Here is a 9,514-nt window from a genome sequence, read left to right as displayed (position 1 = left end):
AAAAAAATACATTTTGACTCAACTTTTTAACATTGTCAATTTTTGCACAAAAGTGCTTATCTCGCCGAGTTGAGAACTTAGTGCAAATTTTTGACTTTCCGCCATATTTTGAGTATTTTCAGAAAAACTTCAAACTTTTAATGGAATAGTGTTTGTTTCAGATTATCTCACTTTGCCTAACAAAAAAAAAATACATTTTGACTCAACTTTTTAACATTGTCACTTTTTGCACAAAAGTGCTTATCTCGCCGAGTTGAGCACTTAGTGCAAATTTTTGACTTTCCGCCATATTTCGAGTACTTTTCCGAAAAACTTCAAACTTTCAATGAAATAGTGTTTGTTTCAGGCTATCTCACTTTGCCTAACAAAAAAAAGTACATTTTGACTTAACCTTTTAACATTGTCACTTTTTGCACAAAAGTGCTTATCTCGCCGAGTTGAGCACTTAGTGTAAATTTTTGACTTTCCGCCATATTTCGAGTACTTTTCAGAAAAACTTCAAACTTTCAATGGAATAGTGTTTGTTTCAGGCTATATCACTTTGCCTAAAAAAAAAATTACATTTTGACTCAACTTTTTAACATTGTCACTTTTTGCACAAAAGTGCTTATCTCGCCGAGTTGAGAACTTAGTGCAAATTTTTGACTTTCAGCCATATTTCGAGTACTTTTCAGAAAAACTACAAACTTTCAATGGATTAGTGTTTGTTTCAGGTTATCTCACTTTGCCTAACAACAAAAAATTACATTTTGACTCAAGTTTTTAACATTGTCACTTTTTCCACAAAAGTGCTTATCTCGCCGAGTTGAGCACTTAGTGAAAATTTTTTGACTTTCCGCCATATTTCGAGTACTTTTCGGAAAAACTTCAAACTTTCAATGGAATAGTGTTTGTTTCAGGCTATCTTACTTTGCCTAACAATAAAATTACATTTTGACTCATCACTTTTCCAAAAAAGTGCTTATCTCGCCGAGTTGAGCATTTAGTGCAAATTTTTGATTTTCCGCCATATTTCGAGTACTTTTCCGAAAAACTTCAAACTTTCAATGCAATAGTGTTTCTTTCAGGCTATCTCACTTTGCCTAACAAAAAAAAAAAAAAAATTTTGACTCAACTTTTTGACATTGTCACTTTTTGCACAAAAGTGCTTTTCTCGCCGAGTTGAGAACTTAGTGCAATTTTTTTGACTTTCCGCCATATTTCGAGTACTTTTCCGAAAAACTTCAAACTTTCAATGGAAAAGTGTTTGTTTCAGGCTATCTCACTTTGCCTAAGAAAAAAAAAATACATTTTGACTTAACTTTTTAACATTGTCACTTTTTGCACAAAAGTGCTTATCTCGCCGAGTTGAGCACTTAGTGCAAATTTTTGACTGTCTGCCATATTTCGAGTACTTTTCCGAAAAACTTCAAACTTTCAATGGAATAGTGTTTGTTTCAGTTATCAACTTGAACATAGAAATTAGTGTATTAAAAAAATGTCTACCCATCAGTCTACAGCGGAAAATGATAGAAACACTTCCAGTCACTGAAAGTGTTTTATTATTTTTATTATAATTTTTCGTTTAAAAATCAGGGTACACATTTTTTAAATTCAATAATTTTTATGCACAAGTTAATAGTTTGTATGCTTTTGGAATATGAGCAAGTTTATTTCAAAATTATTTGTTTATGATTTTTTGACATTAGCCTGCAAGGGACACATCTTTAAATGACTCGTGTATATAAAGATAGAAATTTTTTATAATATTGTTAGCCTTACATAAATCTTTTTGGCCTAATGGTGTATTTATTTAATGACGAAACATGTTATTATTTAATTACAGGCCATAATAATCTGTCACACTCACAATGATCAATTTACATTTATTTTACCAGTAATATGGAAGTCTCTGGAGATACTGGAAAACTATAATAAAAAAAAAAAACCTTAACCTTAATATCTAGAAGTCTCAAATTCTTAAAATGTTCTCACCTCAGCCTCAATCATGATGAGGCTCAGGACGATATAGGCCTAGCCATTTTCATAAAATTTATTTATTATTTTTTCCGGGATCTAAAAATCTCAAATTCTTAACATTTTTGCGCCTGAGCCCAAAGCCATTACTCAAAAAAAATTATTCAAATTTTCCATAAATTGTTAGGAAATTATTGCACATCTTAATTTTGTGTTTACATCCAGTTGTTACCATTTTGAAACCGAATAAGTCACGTAGTGTCTATAACATTTTTGGAGGCTTTACTGCAGTGCATATTCATGGGAACTTGTTTTATACATGGTGTATCTGACTCGTTGTAACAATAGAATTACGGTTGTTTTATTTAATCAGTTTTTTATAGTGTTTTTTTAATAGTGTCTCGATGATACGTAACATTCAGTGGCGGATTCAAAAGCAGCCCGGCCGCATTTTCCCATAAAATTCTCACAATATAATAGAAAATAGAGTAAGAACTTTATTAATTTAAAAGTCTTGGACAGTATTTTTCGGCTATCGTGAGTTGGATAATCATAAATTTTTTTGTCTCATAGCCTCTCCATCTGTAAAAGTCCCTCCCTGGGCCTTTTTTTTTTAAAGATTCCGGAATCCGCCATTTGTATCATATCATTTATTTGGCCCTTAAAATATTTAGAATAAAATGGCAAGTTAATTAAAAAATAAGCACATCTAAAATCCACGTATCACAGTTATTGTTAACTGCAAATACATCAAAATGGCCGATTATATTGAATTGCGTTATTGTTGTATATGTATTGTATTTAATACAAGTATTTGGCATATGGGTCCCATGTATATTAATGTGGGCATCTCTTATACACATCTAGATGATTGGTCCCATGCAAATTAAATATGGGCATGCTCATAAGTAACTGCCTATATATTTGGCATATGGGCTGCATTTGGATTAAATATGGGCTTCCCATATTTACTTGCCCAGGTATTTGGCATATGGGTCGCATGTATATTATATGTTTCCATGGCCATAAGTATTTTCCCAGATATTTGGCACATGGGCCCAATGCGAAATTAATATGAGCATCCATGTTCAACTACTCAGGTCTTTGGCATGTCGGCCCCATGTAGATAAATACAGTATGGGCATGCCCATATGTATTTCCCCAGATATTTGGCACATGGGCCCCATGCGGATTAAATGTGGGCATTTCCATATTTATCTGCCCAGGTATTTATCATATGGGGCCCATGTACTTTAAATATGGGCATTCTCATATATATTTGCCTATATATTTGGTATATGAACTCCATATGGGTAAAACATGGGCAAGGCCCATATGTGATTGCCCAGACGGGTCCCATAAGGGAAAATATGGGGTAGCCCATAATACTTTGCCCAGATATTTTGCATATGGGCCCCATGTGGGTTTGTTACCTGGGATATTTATTTCTTAGGAAAGAGGCTGGTACGTGTTAGTATACAAATAGATGGAAATATAAAAGGCTGTGCTAACTTCAATTTTACCGTCTTTCTAGTCTAAATACAAGTTCTGTTTTATCATATTCACAACTTACATAACGTCACAACATTCAACTGAGTTTAATAGATGTCAGTCATTTGTCTGTGCCTCTGTTCCCTATTCGGAATGAAAAGCAACTAACATCAGCACATTCAAGCAACACAGAACATCTTTTAATACTGTATTTTGCTCAATTCCAGATTTTTTATTTCTAATATAAAGTGCACAGAAACTTTTAGCAAAATGTGCTAAATCAATATTAAAATTACTTTAATTATCATTAATTATAACTTTTTGTAAAAATATCAAAATGATGATTAGATTGTTATTGTTGTTAAAACTAAGCCATCTTGTTTATTGTGACTTAGTAAGCCATTACAGTACTTCTGATGATGTCAATCTTCAATTTTGTTCTCAAGCTGTCAAGTTTTTTTTAAATCTAAATTAGATCATGTTCCTCTCCAAGTAACAAGAATAATTATGTAGTTAATAATAATAATAATTCAGGATGTGAATCTTCATCTAGGATCAACTGATGAAAATAGGCAAAGTAGGGGCATTACTACAATGTACCAATAGACTAATGCTTACTACTGGATGCAATGTTGTAACGTCTCAAAATGCCTTTGTACTGACATGATGATATGAACGATCTAGTAACATAAAGAAGAATCAATGTTTCCGGGAGTATAAGCAAAATAACGAGATCATATTTTTTTCACTTATAAACATAGTTATAAACATAATTTATGATGAGAAACCAAGGAGGCAGAGCCTGTGTTTATGGTCCCGGATAAATCTTAAATAAATAATATATCTTAGCTACTTAACCAACAAATTAACCAATTAACCAACTAACCAATCAATCTATAAATCACTCGATCAATCATTCATTTAATCAATTAATATTAATTTGAGCAAAAGCTATATTTTGAGAGAAAAATATAAACACTTAATCGTAGTGTAATTGATATTTGGTGATATTTTGTACTTCTAAGCTGGTTTTGAATACCTGAGAGTGTTCAATTGATTTTGTAAGTGAAAGGCAATATGTTGGAGAATTTGTAATTTAATGTGGGAGTTGTCTATAAAATGATTAGTATTCTGGAATGGAAATTACTGGAGCATGTCCAGAGCATAAGCTTATGAGGTCTTGATATTTCGTGTCCGAGAGTTTTGAAGCACTAGACTTATATAATTCTTCTGGATCAGGAATTATATCTTGTGTATCTGCATGCCGACGGGTGCTGCTAATTTGTATTGTGTCAAACCTCGGATTTAAGTGCGAGTAACTTAAAATTGATCTCATCAGGCTTACGCTTGTTGACATGGATCTGCATAAAGCTGGTCCAGTCAAATTTCTGGCCATTGAAGGACCTTTTCACCCTCAAAATCCCCCTTTTCTGACTGTAAAGCTTCCAGATGTTGATGTCAGAAGACTGTACATGAATTATGCTGTACGGATCAGGTGCAATTTCTGATATACGCTCCATGGCCCTCTCTATCGTATTATTATTATTATTATTATTATTATTATTATTATTATTATTATTATTATTATTATTATTATTGTTATTATTATTGTTATTATTATTATTATTATTATTATTATTATTATTGTTTTTATTATTGTTATTACTATTGTTATTATTATTATTATTATTTATTTATTAATTTATTATTTATTATTAATTATTATTATTATTACTAATATTATTATTATTATCACTATTAATATTATAATAATATAATAATGTATAATAATAGTGGATTCGATGTCACATCACCATAAAACACAAATTACTTGTCAAAGCTTCACACAATTCATGAACTTTAATAGCTATGCATTTGATCTCCCATCACCAGAAAACACAAATTATTCGTCAAAGTTTCATCTTTCATCAAATTTATAGGTAAAGCTTCACTCAATCAAGATAAAAAAAAAGAACGTTAGGAGTTCACTGCAACAGCAAATTTATTGACCTTAGGCTTCGACGTCGATAGTTGGCGACCTCTGAGGAGGTGGGTGCAGGCTTCAAAGTGACGCCTGCATTAGGAAAATATTATAAGAGCTATCGATGCGCTACTATTGGTAAAATCAATTTCTAGAAAAAGAAATAATTGAATTAAGTCTACAGCAGCCGGTATTCCCAAGCGGTCTCCCATCAAAGTACTAACCGGGCCCGACGTTGCTTAACTTCGGTGATCGGACGAGAACCGGTGTTTTCAATGTAGTACGGCCGTAGACAAGGGTGCACCAACAGTGGAACACTTCGTTCATCGAGTTCATTGAATGATATTTCAAGTAGAGACGTATTACTTAGAAATACTATAAGAGCTGTCGATTCGCTACTATTGGTAAAATGAATTTTTAGAAAAAAATAAATGAAATAAGTCTACAGCACCCGGTAATCCCAGGCGGTCTTCCACTTAGGTATTAAAATAAAGATTGCCAGTGATACGCTTGTTTTGAATGAACTTTGGCTCTCTTGAAAAATATCAATGAAACATTATTATATGAAAGGCTATTAAAAATGACTAGTCCGTAAATAAAACCACTTTTAGTAGTTTTTTTTTTCGTATTTCACTAATTTTGATAATTGCCTTAAAAATGTGTTATTGCATGATACAAAGACCGATTCGGATGCGGGTAATTTGGACCCTAGTGGAGAACGTCCCTATGATGCATGGTTACCATTGTATTCTTTTTTGTGTGTGTGTTTTCTTCAAGTTCTCTTTTTTTTGTGTTTCTTTGTGTTTGTGAGGATTGGCCCTTGATGGCACTTGTAGCACTATAAAAAAAGAGAAATTAAGATTGCTTTCTAGTACTTGTTAATTTTGTTTGATTATATTATAGTTGTCCTATATTAAGGAAAATAAAAAATTAAACCACTGTTATAACAAAATTACCTTTATTATTCATAATATTCATTTTTGTTAAACCAATGTTATAACAAAATTACCTTTTTTTTATTTATTGTTGTTGCTCCTGAGTGATTTAAAAACATACACGCTTCTGATATTTATATTGACCTTTTTAAACTGCTATACTCGCCTTTAAAATGCAGTCCTACATTCTGAGTCTAGTCGTCATGTCAACGATATTTGTACGCTTTGTAAATTCACTTGAACCTGAAGCTTGTCTACCCCTATCGTACTCTAGCGATGAGCTACTTCGCCTTCGCCCAGGAGCTGCCGGCATTCTGCCGAGCGATGACGTCAAGAACCTATGCATCAGCCTAGGCTGCTGGCGGAAAACTCTTCGGGGTCGAAGGGCGGGAAAGCGAGTACACAAACATTCCAACAGGTGTACAGGTGCGAAGACACGGAATTCGCTCTCTGTGTGTTTGATGAATGCGAGATCTATTCGTAACAAGGCCGGTGAAATATCCGATTTTGTGGAGGAACATTGGTACGACGCCGTAATTATATGCGAGACTTGGCTTCATCGTGATGAAAAAGTAATTGAAACCGCTGTTACACCTAAGGGTTACTCGTTTATCCATACTGCAAGGAAAGGTAAGCGAGGAGGCGGAGTCGGAGTACTGTTTAAGTCAAATCTAGGATTTGAGCTTGTTGAGAAACAAATTCAATCATATGAAAGCTGTGAAGTATTGTCGAAGGCATTGGCCGTAAGATTCATTGCAATATACCGACCCCCATCATCCAATACTAACAGTTTCATTAATGAATTTGCGTCATATTTGGATTATTATTTACACTCCAGAAGATCGACAATATATCTCGGTGATTTTAAAGTTCATTTATTGGACCCTCATGATGTCACGGCTTGTCAAGTAAAAGATACACAACAAGATACACTACAATCTTGTGCAACATATAGACAAACCGACTCATAAATTAGGCAATCTGCTTGATTTATTAATAACTGATAGTCACACCACGATTCATGATGTTAATGACCTTGGTTTCTTGTTTAGTGATCATAAAGTTATTGAGTTTAAATACTAATCTGTGTTCAATGCTAAATGATCTTGCCCCGATTAAGGAAATTTTTGTTAGGAATAAAAACAATAATAAACCATGGTACTCCAATCACCTCAGAGAAAGTAAGAGCGTCGGCTTGAACGTCGATGGCGTAACACCAAATTAGATTCTGATAAAGTATTATATATTACACAACTTAAGGCATTTAACAAAAAACTAAAAGACACAAAAAACAGTTACATCACAAGTAAGATTAATGATTGTTCGGGAAATCAGAAAAAGTTGTTTAATTTTGTAAACAAACTAATAAAGGGCATCCCTAAAATTTGTTTTCCTTCTCGTGAAAACCTCTCTCAGCTTGCGGAACAATTTTCAAAATTCTTTCATGATAAAATCATGAATATTCGTCTTCGTTTATCACAATTGCAGCTTTCTCCATTGTCTCATCCATCAAATGTTTCAATTGTAACTGCTCCACTGGAGTCACTGCAAACTAACTAACAATGCTTACATTTTTTCTTCATTTAACACTGTTGACCATAATGCCATTGAGAAGTTAATTTTGTCCTCGTTATCGGCTACTTGTTCATTAGATCCCATCCCTACCGAACTTCTTAAATCTTACAGAGCCAGTATTGCTCCAGCCATTGCTTCTTTAATCAATAAATCTCTTGGAACCGGCTCTTTTCCGGATAATCTTAAAAATGCTGTAGTCACCCCTATTTTGAAGAAACCGTCTCTTGATCCCCAACAATTCCAGCATTTTAGGCCAATTTCTAATCTTCCTTATCTTGCCAAACTTATTGAAAAAAGTTGTTTCCTTACAGTTAATTTCATATCTTACTCAATTTAACTTGTTTGACCCCTTTCAATCGGCATATAAGACTGGTCATAGTACTGAAACTGCCCTTGCTAAAATACACAATGACATTACTGTTGCTCTAGATAGGAAACGGGTCGTTGCCCTTATACTCTTGGATCTTTCTGTGGCTTTCGACACTGTTGATCACAATATCCTACTTCACAGATTATCCTCACAGTTCTTCATTTCTGGTACGGCTCTAAACTGGTTTGCATCATATCTAATTAACCGAACTCAATCTGTAGAAATAAACAAAATTAGATCTGATCCACAAATTATTGAATATGGAGTTCCACAAGGCTTAATTCTTGGCCCCCTTCTTTTTTCCCTTTACATATCCCCTCTATCCGAAATTATCAAGTCCCATAACCTTTATTATCACATTTATGCTGATGATATCAAAATTTATATTGATTGTGATCCCTCTGACTCTGACTTCATTCAAACACGTCTCGAAACCTGCCTCCACGACATCCACAGTTGCCTGTTCAATAACATGCTTATCCTAAACGAAAATAAAACTGAATTCATCATCTTCAGCACTAATAAATCTAGCTCTAGAATTAACATCAACTCACTCCATCTTGGCTCATCTATCGAAAAAAAAAATGATGTCTACAGCACCCAGTATTCCTAAGCGGTCTGCCATCCAAGTACTAACCAGGCCCGACGTTGCTTAACTTCGGTGATAGGACGAGAACCGGTGTTTTCAAGGTAGTATGGCCGTAGACAAGCACTGTTGTCTACTTGTCTACGGCCATACTACACAGGTGTTTTCAAGGTAGTATGGCCGTAGACAAGCACTGTTGTCTACGGCCATACTACCTTGAAAACACCGGTTCTCGTCCGATCACCGAAGTTAAGCAATGTCGGGCCCGGTTAGTACTTCGATGGAAGACCGCCTGGGAATACCGGGTGCTGTAGACTTATTTTATTTATATTTTTCTAAAAATTCATTTTAACAATAGTAGCGAATCGACAGCTCTTATAGTATTTCTAAGTAATACGTCACAACTAGAAATATCATTCAATGAACTCGATGATCGAAGTGTTCCACTGTTGGTGCACCCTTGGCTACGGCCATACTACATTGAAAACACCGGTTCTCGTCCGATCACCGAAGTTAAGCAACGTCGGGCCTGGTTAGTACTTTGATGGGAGACCGCTTGGGAATGGGCCACGACTGGATACATCCGTCCGATGAGCGATCCCTGCGATCCACCCCCCCCC

General features: G+C 34.5%; 2 non-coding genes and 2 pseudogenes across 2 annotated transcripts; 2 read left to right on the top strand and 2 right to left on the bottom strand.

Moving 5' to 3' along the window:
- Positions 1 to 5,603: 5,603 nt before the first annotated feature.
- Positions 5,604 to 5,722, bottom strand: LOC117109108. Its single transcript, XR_004445467.1, has one exon. It is a non-coding gene; the product is annotated as a 5S ribosomal RNA (ribosomal RNA).
- A 3,174-nt stretch (positions 5,723 to 8,896) lies between these two features.
- On the bottom strand, positions 8,897 to 9,015 carry LOC117109109 (annotated as a pseudogene).
- A 77-nt stretch (positions 9,016 to 9,092) lies between these two features.
- Positions 9,093 to 9,211, top strand: LOC117109107. The gene has a single exon (XR_004445466.1). It is a non-coding gene; the product is annotated as a 5S ribosomal RNA (ribosomal RNA).
- A 145-nt stretch (positions 9,212 to 9,356) lies between these two features.
- LOC117109110 lies at positions 9,357 to 9,476 on the top strand (annotated as a pseudogene).
- Positions 9,477 to 9,514: the final 38 nt, after the last annotated feature.

This window comes from Anneissia japonica, unplaced genomic scaffold (genome assembly GCF_011630105.1).
Source record: "Anneissia japonica isolate Jap-2015-1 unplaced genomic scaffold, ASM1163010v1 scaffold3279_len158616_cov144, whole genome shotgun sequence".
In the NCBI taxonomy this organism is placed as follows: Eukaryota; Metazoa; Echinodermata; class Crinoidea; order Comatulida; family Comatulidae; genus Anneissia; species Anneissia japonica.
The sequence above is the reverse complement of the archived record's forward strand: the minus strand, read 5'-3'. Positions and strand labels throughout refer to the sequence as shown.